The sequence below is a fragment of the Antrostomus carolinensis genome, unplaced genomic scaffold (genome assembly GCF_000700745.2).
Source record: "Antrostomus carolinensis isolate BGI_N321 unplaced genomic scaffold, ASM70074v2 scaffold1943, whole genome shotgun sequence".
NCBI lineage: Eukaryota > Metazoa > Chordata > Aves > Caprimulgiformes > Caprimulgidae > Antrostomus > Antrostomus carolinensis.
Genome location: NW_010304270.1, coordinates 49,367 through 62,609, shown reverse-complemented (window position 1 = coordinate 62,609; position 13,243 = coordinate 49,367). Strand labels below are relative to the sequence as shown.

Here is a 13,243-nt window from a genome sequence, read left to right as displayed (position 1 = left end):
CTCCAGCAATAGCCTGGGAAATAGGAACCCCTAGAGGTTAAACATTTAAGAATCATGTGCAAAACTTTCCTTTTCCAACTGATAATCTGTGTACATGACCAACCACATTAAAAGGAAATTTCATTACTATATATTTTCATATTCAATATAATAATATTCATATCTTCATAAGAAAAAGTTATTCTTCTTTTTTCTCATGCTACCCATGCATTTGAATATCCATAACATTATCTTTACATTAAGAATTCAGTTAAGGTATAAACACTGCCTTTTTATTAAATGAGTTGCTTCTCTTCAGCCTTATAATGCCTTCTTTGCTGCTGTAAAATGGATTATGACTGAGCTTGTCTTGTAAGTAGATTTTATCCAAACTTAATGAATGTTTGTATGAAGTAATGAATTAATGAATATTTGTACTTCTGAATACTTAATATTTGTACTTTTTGCCTTTTACATACATAGTGCTGCTCCTATTATATGATTTTTAAATATAGTAATATTTGTTAATTTTTTGCTTTCCGATTTTGCATTGTTAAAATCTGAGAAAATTTTGGCTATATGAATGCACAGCTGCACTCTTCACATCATTCATAGTCTTCACTTATATCCGTATGTCTTTGCTTAGTAAGTCTAGCAGATCGCAATATACAAACTAAATTTATTATTGTGGTTACTGTGAAATTTTACATAAATGTCTGGCTGTTTGTAATGCTGCTTGGGTGGGCTGTTGTCGATATACTGTTATAGTGAGTTGCTGTATTGTTTCTCACATCATGAATTTCTGTAAGAAGGACCTTTTATGGTATATGGCAGAAAATGTGTCCTCTGGATGTTTCTGAATTTTTTTACCTGGCTTAATTCTTCTAACATTTCAAGTTAATATATAATGAGCATTACCTTTAACGGAGATTGCCTAAGAAATCACTGAGAAATATCACATGAAGAAGAGGAAGCTTTAAAATGTATCTTGTCTTATTAACCTATATGTTTTCTTATTGTTTTTACCAGAGAGCAGAGTTGCAGATTTAAGTGAATTCTATCTTTATTGAAATAGAACTAGTTTTTCCTTGCACTCAATTTGTTTTAATTGTAAATTATATGAGCTTTAATCAAAGTTTGGAATAAGAGTTAAGGAGAATTAACTGAATGGTTATTGCCAGTTGGCAGAGGTTGATCTTAAACATAGCTTACCAAGTAAGTATCCGGGAAAGAAATCATGTTAAAATGAGACTTTATTGCTGGATATAACAGCTTCAAAAAATTCCAGAAGCTTTCTGTGTTTATAAGTATTGTAGTTTCATGTCCATGTGATTAACTAGATGCTGACTTCATATTCTTAACCATTACAATAACTGATAGACCGACACATTTCAGTCCATTCTTCGAAGTAAATTACAGTACATTTTAGTGGGAAAATGCATTCTCCACGCATCTAGTCTGAGTTGATTATACAATGGTTTATCAATCTTTTCTGCTTCTAGAAATAAATTAGTTTTATTATTTTAGTTCCAGAATTAATATAAGAAAGTATCTTATGTGTACTCTTGTACTGTAGCCAGGACAGTTCTGTATTCTGTGAATTCTGTGGCATTTTACTAGAGAGTTAACATACCCTGCATAATGAAGAAATAATGTTCAATAATGATCAACAGTAAAAATGTATGCTGCCATGCATTGAGAATTTTAATGGACATTTCAAATAAGATCAAGAATATAAATTAATAGTGGGTAAGTCTATTACTTGTTGAGGGGATTAATTTCAGACTAAATTCTCAGTGGTAAAATACAACCCAGTGAAAATACGAGAACAGCAGTAGTTGATAATCCCAGAGTTATACTGGTAACATGAAATTCAGTTCTGTGTTAGCTTTTATTTAAAATAGGATTAATGTATCGAACTACTGCCAGTTTAGTGTTATGGAAACATTCTGTGGGATAATATGAAAACTCTAATGGTTTCTTTAGGTTCCTTGTGGAATTTAATCTATGCAGTTGGTGGCACTCTGATCTAACAGCAAAAGGTAAGTGTAATTTTTTTATCTGGCCATAATGACAAAAATGGCTGCATTAAATTGGAGTTTTGAAACTCACATGTGTGTAAAATGTTTTAGATTAAGTAATAGATGTATGATACCAATAGTTTGTCTCCCATGTCAGCATCCTTTTCTCTGTTAATGTTTCCCAAAACAGAAGATAATTCAGATCTTCTATGAATAACCACAAAATGCTTGTGTATACTCTAGAAATACAGTACACTGCTATAATGAAAAAGTTAAAATAGTAGATAATGATTAAATATTTTGTTTTAAAATGTTTCCCTTCATTCCAAAACAATGATTTTGAATAAAGCAATTACACTAGCCTTTTTCTGTTTATACTATGCTTTTTCTAGAGCTGCTGTAATATGTAGGGGGTTATTGTGCTAGTAAATGCCATTTCAACAAAAGACCACAGGAACATTATAATCTCAATGCAATTTCATATGAAAATATTTTTTAAGGCTTAAGTTAATAAATTTTATACTTTTGTTTTTGCACAAGACTGTTTAAAACAGTATTTTGTTTTATCATTCCTTTCAAAATAAACATTTTAAAGTAATAAAATCTAGATGAATTAAAATTGAATTTACTCCTTTTTTTTTAATGTGGAGACTTCATTTGAAATAATAATTAAATTTTAACATAAGAATTGGAAGTTTTCAATATCAACTGTCTCTTCTATTCTAGCCGACTTTTTATGGCTTTTCAGAAGTGTTGCTCAAAAGTAAAGGGCTAATTTACAAGAGCAGTGCTCTTCAATTGGCTATTTCATAGGCAAATTATGCTGCATGCCATTTGCTAGTATAATGCTTTAAGCTGCATTCTTCAGCCTTATATTTGCAGATTTGCATATTCCTTAGGAAAGCAGGGGGTAAAATTGCTACTTTAGGCTTCAGTTTGTATTAGTATTGCCTGGATACTAGGCTGTCTTTATGCCAAAATAATATCCTGTCTGAAGTTAAAGTATTGGGAAAATGGAACATACTGATGCCCTGGAATATTCCAGTATCCCCTGTAGTAACAAGATGCTGGAGCTCTTTTAGTAGAAAGATCTATCCTGGAGCAACCAGAAAGTATGGCAATAAATGACAAAGGACATGTCAGGCTGCTGCCTAACATGTTGCAAATGCTGTGTAGGGAGAAGTGGGAGGCCAAGATGGGTGTCTTTTGGAGGTGAAGATTTGCTAAGAGCCTTCTTGAAATTTAAGTGCATGAACTTAGTGTAGCCTTTTCCGTTCTAGTGTAAACTATATACTGCATTGCAAAACTGAAGCCAATTCTTCTATTAGGTGAACAATGAGCCCGGTGTAGATTGGATGCACATACACAAATAGAGCTTTATGAGAACCAGCCACGTTATTTGCTTTTAGGGCTGCTTTGTAATCAGAAGTGCCTAGACAGGTCTTCTGAAAAATAAGACTAGTTTCCCAGTGATTTCCCTAACCATGATGAAAAATGTCTTACACTGATGGCTGTGAAGGAAAGTCAGGTTTGCTGTGGTAGACCCAGAAAATGCAAAACTGTTCCTTATATCTGAAGAGGAATGGCAGGTATGCCAGTCTTATTCCTTGGTGTTTGCAGAACAGTGCAAAACACCCAGTATAGGGAACAGGTAAACTTTTTGGATGTTTTTTCAAGTGTACTGTACAAATATGCCTTAATATATCCTGACATGAAGCATCCAATGACACTTGTGTTATATGTTAGGGAAAATATCCTTTAGAGACAGCATCCCTCCATATCTCATGAAAATGAATGTCCAGTTTTATATTTTAAGCATGTACGAACTACAGAAGGCAGGCATTAATAACTTCAACCTTTCTTTTCTTAAAGACAAAAACATCATTACAATACATTGACAGGCAAGCGCGATTGAGGGATTTTCATTCATGTTTTAGTTGAAAGTGAAGTTTTAACCACACAATTTACTTGCTCCATTTCTTTGATGATTAAGAATATTGAAAATGCCTCTTCATCATGCTCATTGGAATGTTATCATGTTTATGTTCAAATTTGGTTAGGTAGCAAGTGATAGTTGTTTGGAAATCGACATGTGTTAGTAAAGCAAAAGCAAGAGTACTTTGATGAGAGAAGTCAGAAGGAAAGAAAAGCATGCGCTTAGATATGTTCTTCTGGAGATGCTACATTACCACTAAGAGTTGTAATAGTGACTGTACTTCACGAAATTAAAACTAATGAGCTTGACAATTTTTTACTTAACGATGCTTAACAAAGCTCAGAAAAAAATAAAATCAATTCCTCTAATGGGGAAATTGCTTCCTGCTCAAATTGTGACATTTATAGAGCATCACATTTTATGCCTGTCTTAGTGCATAATTGCAAATGCCGTTTTGGTCACTCCCCTGGCACGGCGCACTAGATACACTGCAGGCTCTGAAACAGATTATCCTGAATGGAAGATCTGTTGAGTCCAGAGCCTGTTTAGTGTAATCTATTTTTGTCATACCTTGTCTTGTTTTCTCACTTAGCAATTAGTTTAAGATAGGCTTAACATTTGTGCTGATGTGCAAGTGTATCTCTGTGTTAAGGAAGAATGAAGGGTTGGGAAGGAAAAGGAAAGGGAATGAGAGAGAGACATTGTCCAACAGATAGATCATTGTGAGTCAGAAGAGCTGCCTTCAGTTCCCAGCTTTGCTGTTGTCCTGTAGTTTGACCTTGAACCAGTCTCTCTGCTTCCTGGTACCTCAGTTTCCTAGTCTTTAAGGTGTAAATAGTGACATTTTTTTCCTTGCACTGTAAGGGCTTCAGATTAAAAGTGTTACAGAGTCTTAATTATTACTATTTTGGGAGGCACGTAACATGCATTGGTTCTGGGCAAAGCAACACTTCCACCCCCCACCCACAGAGTTATTCTAACTGATGAAACTGCAAAGATTCCTGAGCTGTAATCCATAAATGTGTTTTGGCTTCAGTAAAATGTACCTCAATTTAGGTACCAAATAAATGTAAAGCCCCATACATAATAGTTAGTGACGCATAGCATCACTGAAATAAGAATGACAGTAAGTCTATCTTGAATCTACAGAGAAATAATAAAAGCTTGTGCATAAATGTAAAGTAGATTGGCAGAGGCTAAACCATGAATAACTACCTTTACTGTTGTGTCTTACAAAATTACATTCCATGGATTTTTATTTTTTTTTAATTGAAAAAATAGTGTTATGCACTGCCTAGGAAATCTCACAGGGTGGCAGAAGCTGAGTAACATTTCTGTTCTCTGTGAGCTCTGTAATACAGCATTTCATGTTGTTCAGAATTTTGTGTGCTGTTCTTCCCATGTTAACATCAAGATATTTTTTCCTGTGCCTATAGCGCAGAGGTTGAAACAAACTCTAGAGCCCTGTGATACTGAATATCCAGCTTTTGTTTCTGAACGCACTATAAAGGAGACCACGGGGAATATTGCTTGCGATGACTGTTTCAAGTAAGCCCTTTCAAATTTTTTTTTTATGCAACTGTTTGTGACAAAGCAGTAAAACTGAATTATTCAAGGTTATGTTGAAGAACGTACAAGTCTGTTATGTTTTATCTTACATAGTGACCTCTGTCAGGGTGTCATTTCTCTTGTAACAGGGGTCATTTAAAAGTTAGATACTCTTAAATTAAAGCAGTGCCTATTATTTTCTACCACAAAATGTAAAACCAGTAGAGGCTTATGCTAATTTAAAATAAGAGTGAATGTTTTAAGACTTTTTCTGTACACAGGCAGCATTTTAAGGACATATTCTGTAAAGATTTAGAAACAAAAAGGTTAGTGCTGTTAGCTCTCCTATATGGGAGTGAAACCCCACTGGATAGGTTAGAAGTTCCCTTGTGGTACAGTGAGATCTGGTTGCTTTACTTGAATGCCAAACAGTGTTTCCTTCTTAGAATTGTTATGGTGAAAGTGTGAGAGAGGATTAAATCTATCTTCCAAACTGTCAGTGCTGGGAAGCTGAGTTAATAGTAACAAATCTCACATGCCAGTGCTGCAACCTTGTCAGTTCTACAGTTGCTACTGTAAAGTTGTCCCTCGTAGGGTTAAAAGAGAAAGAGTTCAGTCCAGCTTTCCTCCTTCATACTGAAAATGTCTTTCTTTCTGCATTTAGTGCCTGTGTGCAGTGTAGTTATGGTACGTTGTAATTGAAGAATTGTGTAGGTATTGTTTATGCAAATTTCTGTACTTCAGTAAGTCTCTTAATTGGATTTCCTTTATGCTGAGGTAATAATCGCAAAGGTGATTGGTATTTACAGCAATAATTTGTCTATCAATATAAACATCAAGAAGAATTTATAAGTCAAACAAAAATTGTTACAACTCTCCCTTTCCAGGCTAAATCAATATGCAATTAGCAAATAAAGTTGAAAATGTCTTCTTTTTGAAGTCAGTAGGTATGCTTCTAGACTTGCTCCTAAATTTTCTCAATATCTTCATTGTTTTGAAACAGGAAATAGGAGTAAGTACACTGGAGATATATTTTAAGTGCTAATATTCCCTTTTAATTTACTGCTGACCCACTTTTAGTTATAAGGAAATTATTAATGTCTAATATGAATAATTGGTTTTATATGGCTTTGTGGGACAGAAGTGTGAAAGTGCTTTGTAAATTGATCCTAGGGAACCCTTAAAGTGTAACAGTAAGTCCCACTGCCTGAAAAGTACAAACTCAACAAAATCAAGCCATGACTTTTCCACTTGACATATCAAATACAATGTATGTTACACTGCTATGAGTGCTTCATGCCAGCATTGTAGAATTCAAGCAGCCTTATTTTGTGATCATTTAGCAGAAGATTACTGAGAATTTGTGGAACAAGTTATCGTACATCTCTTATGTTTAAATATTGCAAACCAACATGATTTCATGAAAAAACGATTAATTTAACAGGACCAGCTTTTCTCAAAGGAATGCAGATTTCAGTCTGTCGTCTTAGGTAACTTCAGGTCAAAGGAAATAACTTTCAAAAATAACACAATTCTGCCACACTTGGACAGCACTAAGTTGGAAACTGAGTTTAGTGAAAATTATAGTATTTCAAAAATAATGCGCTAAGATCTTTTTCATAGAAAAACATTTTGTGTTCCACAGTGGAACAAAAAAATAAAAGAAAACCCTGTAAGTTACAAACTGATCTCAAGGCACCCATTATTTTTCTCCACAAGCAATGGCAAAACCTAAAGAAATAATCCAGAAGAACTATTAGATTCTCATGGGAAAGTTCTTCGTTATACCATTTACCCACTGTCATTAACAATCTACAAATTGCATCTAAGATTGCAGACTGCATTGGATTACAGATATTTTTGTTATAACCCAGGACACTTTCCCGCAAAACAGCTAAGGAATTTGACCCAAAGTCCTTTGTAGACCTACATCTTCTGACCCAGTTTTCTGTTTCATGGCCTCAGTACCAATAAATATTTTTACAAGCAAGTGTATTGCTTAATACTTGTAATTTAAGAATGATGGGCTCAATCAGTCAAAATTAGGGTTCAACCTTAGATGCAGTGAGTCTCCAACTGACACTGTGTTCAGTGGTTAATCTGCATGGCATCTATTGCATACTGGGCTCTCGATTCAGATCCCTTTGAGTCAGTGGGATTATTTTCTGTGTCCTCCTTGAATTGTGTTGTAGATTCATCTGCGATATATACTTGCAAATCTTGATTACAAATAGAAAAAGATATTTGTAAATGTTTATCTGAATATACACCCACTCTAATATTGCCAACCTATTTTGAAAGACACTAGAAAAGTCAGTATATTGTGAACACGTTTGCAAGCAAAAGTTGTGCAAGTACTCTGCTGCAAGAAAGTTTGTGTTACGAGTTACTCATTCAAGTCACTGCCTTTTGTTCCTACAGTGTCAGGCATTACTGTAGAGCCCTTATCTGAAAAAAAGAAGACTAAAAACAGTCTCTTCATAGAACTAAAAATGATGACTGATGTTAATTGAAACCATATAACGTTACTTAGATAAGACATTTTGGAGTACAAATACTGTGTTATTGCTAAAAAAGTCAGTCATAGTCAATAAGGTCGCATAGTGTGTGTCAGGGGCTCATTCTTATCCCATCCTGGGTGTGCTGTTCCTGATCTTATAGAAATATTCCGCACTCCACAGTTACTGAGGAGAATAGTTACTTACTGTAGTTATGAAAATTAAGCATTATTCTTATAAATGTTTTCAATCATATTTTTTAATCATGGGTGCTTGGATTTAAATCAGAGTACCTTCACAAATAAATCACACAGTAGAAAGGACTGCCTGCTAATTACATTGTAAATAGCTGGCTCACCTTTTCAGCCATCTTTGAAAACTTATTTAATCAATGGAAGGGCACTTATACACTTAAGTAGACTTTGAGTCAGGCACGAAATGTACACAGACATATTAAATACACTCTCTATATGTAAACTTATCTCTTACTAGCAAAAAATAAATGGTACTTTGGGATAATTTGCAATGTTTAAAAACAATTTTCAAAAATATAGGTTTTATTAAGAAAGCAGGAGCCTAAAAGAAAATAAGAATTAACATAAGAATGTCATTAGGGTCAGGGTTTGGCTGTCCCACCCCATAATTTGTTGTTATTCAATATCCCAATGATTATTAAATTAATCTGTTATTTAAACAGCAATCAAAAACAAGTCAACCCACATTTACTAAGCACTGTCAACAAGAAAGAAAAACTGAGATTTTTTAAAAAATCTGAAATGCTTTCATATTTTCCAGTAAGCTATTCCCTTCTGTAGCAAAAAACTAAAAAAAAACCCAAAAACTCAGATGATAGACTGTTGAATGTTCTATGGCAGCTTCAGTGTTGGAAATAGTTAATTGCTAAAGAGAAATGTTTTTTCTCTATCAATGTTGACTGGCACTCTCTCTGTTGCATCAGAACCACACTAATGCCAAGTGCACTTGGTATGGGTTTTAAAGGCAGTGTGCTGCTCAGAGATGTGTTTTTGATTAGACATTAAATTTGAAGTCTTTAGCTAAATAAGCATCTCAATGCTGCTTGCAGTTTTACAAGGTATTGCCCCAATGCGTTAGCCAATTTTTAATACAAGTAAGCATGTCAACCAAAGTTCTTCAGCAATTCTCACTGGTTACATTACCAGTATTTGCTTTGTGGTGATCTCAGCATTGCAAAGTTTAATTGCTGATACTTAAAAAGCACTAAAAATATCTAAGAAAAGCATCTTTAGAAACAAAAAGTTGTTGTTATACATTAGAAAGGATGATGGCTGCTATGATATTTGACCAGAGAAAGTTACCTGATCTTTTTGGTATATCTACTCATCTGTTTGTAGAGCAACCAGAAAAAGTTATTAAAAAAAAAAAAAAAAAAAAAGCTATAAATTACAAATCTCATTTTTGCATGAATATTTGGATGTTTTCATATAGGAAAATACCATTAGTTTCAGCATTAACTCAGGCTGCTGAGTGTGGGTATAGATATTCTGTAGGCACAGCAACTTACTCGTCTGACTATTCATACATAAAATATATACTTTAAAATTTCACAGTTGCAAGGAACAATTTGAGTACATACTTGCCAAATTTGCAGGTTCAACTGTAGAAACTATGGGTATACAAATCAGGCAAGCAGTTGCACAATCAAATGCTTAAAAATCTGCCCTTTTAACCTCTCCTGTTCATGTGTGATGACATACTGGACTTGGATGCAGATCAAAAATCTGGCCTTACTTCCAGTGACCCAGGGAGCAAAGCCCCTTTCTCTTTTAATTGCGGCACTCATGGGTGCACAAGGTCAATACCAAAACCCCAAAGAAACTGTTTTGTTCCCAGTTGATTCTTTGTGCACAGTCTTAAGACACAAAATAAAGAGAAAAGTAAATATGACAAAGCCATATTTTCACTAGGGAAGCAAGGAAGTATGTAGCTACAATCATCTTAACCCTGGGAAAGACTTACGTGTGTGTGTTAATTATGCAAGATGAATGTAAGTGATCCCTTTACTTTGTTGCATATCAGATGTAAATTTCCTTTTAAATTGATAGGAGCTACTTATTTGATTAATATTGTTCCATGTATTATATATTTGGCCCATTGGAGTGTTAGTAGGCAGACAATTATTTACCAGGGAAAATCATCAATAAACCAAATGCCTTCTCTTGCTTTCTTATAGACTGTGCATTGAGTGCTGTTCATTGTCAACAAAAATTACAGGTAAATGGCAGTGGAATTATAGTTTAGGATGACACTGAACCCTTCATGTAGATTTATAATGGCAAATTTCAGACCTGTCCACTGAATGCGCTTATTTGGCAGTAACAGATAAATAACAATGCAAATTCAATTCAGATTATTCAGAACATGAGTATATTAGTGTCAGGAATAGTGCAATCTGCAGACATTAAAATAGTAATGGTTTTTGAAAACCACTTAATCTTGAGATGTACCACCATTTGCTAAATATTTCTGGATTTCTTTCTCAGTAGAAGCTTGCCAAACTGCTGTACTTGACTGTGTAAAATGTGTAAATAAATATGCATTTCAACTTCCCATGAAATAAATAATAATTTGCCTTCTAAGATGTAGTTAGTTTACTTCTAAAAAATCAGCATGCCACATAAAACAAGCAAAGCATCGAGGACCAATTTATTCTCATTTGGAGCTCTATCTACATACATCAGAATATCCCTATAAATTTCCTGGAGTAGTGTGGGCAGTTACTGATAGTTAGTCTTCTAGAAGGTATTTTGGGTTGTATTCATTTTACTGTATTCATTTTATAGGACCCCGAAGAAAACCAAATGTTCTCTGTATTTCACCATACTTTGTTTAGACTGTTACGTTTTTACATGCTTGCTTTTTCAGCAACCATACCGAGTACACATATGATACCATGCACCTAAATGGTTTTGACTTATGCCCATATTGAGTCACAGGTGTGCTATAGTCAAAGTGCTCCCTGCTGATTTTAGCAATCCTGAACAAGTCTTAATCTCTGAGAGCTGGTTTAGATGTGCATGGAAATTAAGGAGTACCTTCAAGGGAAACTCAGTATTTTGCATACCTCAGTAGTTAATGGTTGAAGTCTCTAGAATCAAAGTCTTGGTCTAGAGTCATCTTGCCCCTCTGTTTTTAAAATCAGATCTTCCTGACTTGCAGAATACTTAGGAGTGCTAAGAAGTCTTTTTGTGGCAACACCAGTATGGGTAGCAACTTATAGTAGCCAAAACCTCAGAACTCTAGAAGATCCCAAAAGATTTTTTTTCCCCTGTTCTTTCCTTGTAAAAAGTATCCCATGATGCAATTTAGAATAGTTTATTAAAGGTCTTCATGCTTAGTTTAAAATCCTATATTGTGTGTTACCCACAGATCTCCAATTGTATGCTGAGTAACTTCCTCTTCACTCCAAAGGCAACAATGATTATAATGTTTGTCATGCAGGTGCAGTTTAAAGTCACTGTATGGGTAATTTAACTCTACCCTTTGATAATGTATATTTTGAATGACCAGTTCAGGAAACACTGTAAATTACTATTTTCATTTAAGAAAATAGGTATATGAAATAATAGGGCAAGATATATATAAGTTACCAGGCAGGTCTGTGCCTGCCAGTCATTAGTTTAACAATCCTTTGGACAGTTTTTAAGGGGTTTTTTTGTTTGTTTGTTTGCTTGGGGGGTCTTTGTTGTTAAATAGACAGAGATTTTCAATATTCCTTTTCTGTTTCAGAACTTTTTAGTGTTCTTGTTGAATTCAGCAGTATTGTATCTGCTTATACACAGAATGCAACCTTACCTTGAAAATAGTGGTTTTTTATTATTATTCTTAGTATCTATGTCAGTGTTCCCCAAAAACTCAAAACCTCGGAGTTTATTTAATTGACAAAACCATACAAATCTCTATTCAGATTCTCCCTCAATTTGCTTGGCATTGTAATTATCATAAAAAATCTAGAGAATGAAAGAATCACTATAGATCAAAGGAGAAAAAGTATATTTAATATAAAAAAAAAATTCCGACCATAGTAATCTTTTTCAAAGGGCATTTGTAATAGTGAGGGATATGTATTGAATGAGAGGGGGACTCTATAGAAAGAAGAGAAGGATGAGAAAATGTACAGTGATCTTGAAGATGTGTGGAACTTTTTCATTAGGAGACTCTATAGTACTGAACATGTGGTCCATCTGTAAGTATTGTAATATCTTGGAGATACATGGATCAGCTTCCTAGCAATTTTGTCTATTAGTGTCATCATTTGTCTCACTGTAGGTTTTTTTCTGACAAGTAGGATGAGATGAGCTCTCTTTCTTAGCTCCCCACTTCCCTACTTATGTCTTCCAAATCAGCCCAGAGCTTCCTGCTTGAGAAGTTTACATGTAGAATTTCATTGTGGGAGGGTGGTGATCTCCATCCATTCACTCCTCATAGTTAAGCTCAGTAGTGCTATAAAATGTAAATATTACCACTACTTAAAAGTTAACATAATTTTGCATTTTAAATAAGCCGTAATAAATATTAACCAAATGATAATAGGTGATACAATGAAAGGATGCTTTGTAATGACAGGAGGTTTAAAAAGTTGCATGAATGCCATATTATATTGAGCTGAGTAGTAATATATGTATCAAAGAAGACCTTTAGCAATGATTCAGAATGCCACATCTGAAAAAATTAAGTACCCTACCAAAGATGGCTTGAAAGAGGAAAATGTATAAAAAATGGAAAACCCTGCAGTGAATTTTTTAGTCAGGCACACTTGTGAAGAATTGCTAACACTGGGAAATTCATTTCAGTTTATAATATATTCATATTATATTATAGTCTGATGAAAAACAATGTAAACATTACTTAGACATCTATACATTTAGCACTCCTTTTTATAAAAGATTTGAGAGCTTAATAGATATTTGATAGCCTTTAACTTGGAAAAACAACTCATATTTTATGATTTGAGTGCCATGTAGGGAGCACTGATATATTACCTAAAATATTACAGAGTTTGAACTAGCTATGGAGAAGGTATGCTTAATTCTTTCAGATGTGGCCTTCTGAATCATTGCTAAAGTTTGTATAAATTAACAACATCCTGGAAAAGCACCCTGTGGGCACATCTGATGAGCACTTCAGTTCTAGAATATATATCACTTTTGGTGGGAATCTCCTGATCAACCCTGGTTTTTATAGTTCAATTTGTGTTGCATAGCTCTTTGTGGAGCCATATC

The 13,243-nt window shown here is 34.2% G+C and overlaps 1 protein-coding gene across 1 annotated transcript in view; it reads left to right on the top strand.

The window, feature by feature from the left end:
• Nucleotides 1–335: 335 nt before the first annotated feature.
• LOC104522150 (voltage-dependent calcium channel subunit alpha-2/delta-3-like) overlaps nt 336–13,243 on the top strand; it is a 24,210-nt gene continuing 11,302 nt past the window's right edge. The window contains exons 1-3 of the mRNA XM_010164370.1: nt 336–351; nt 1,966–2,021; nt 5,373–5,484. The gene's annotated coding sequence lies outside the window, so the exon portion shown is untranslated. The remainder of the gene's footprint in view (nt 352–1,965; nt 2,022–5,372; nt 5,485–13,243) is intronic.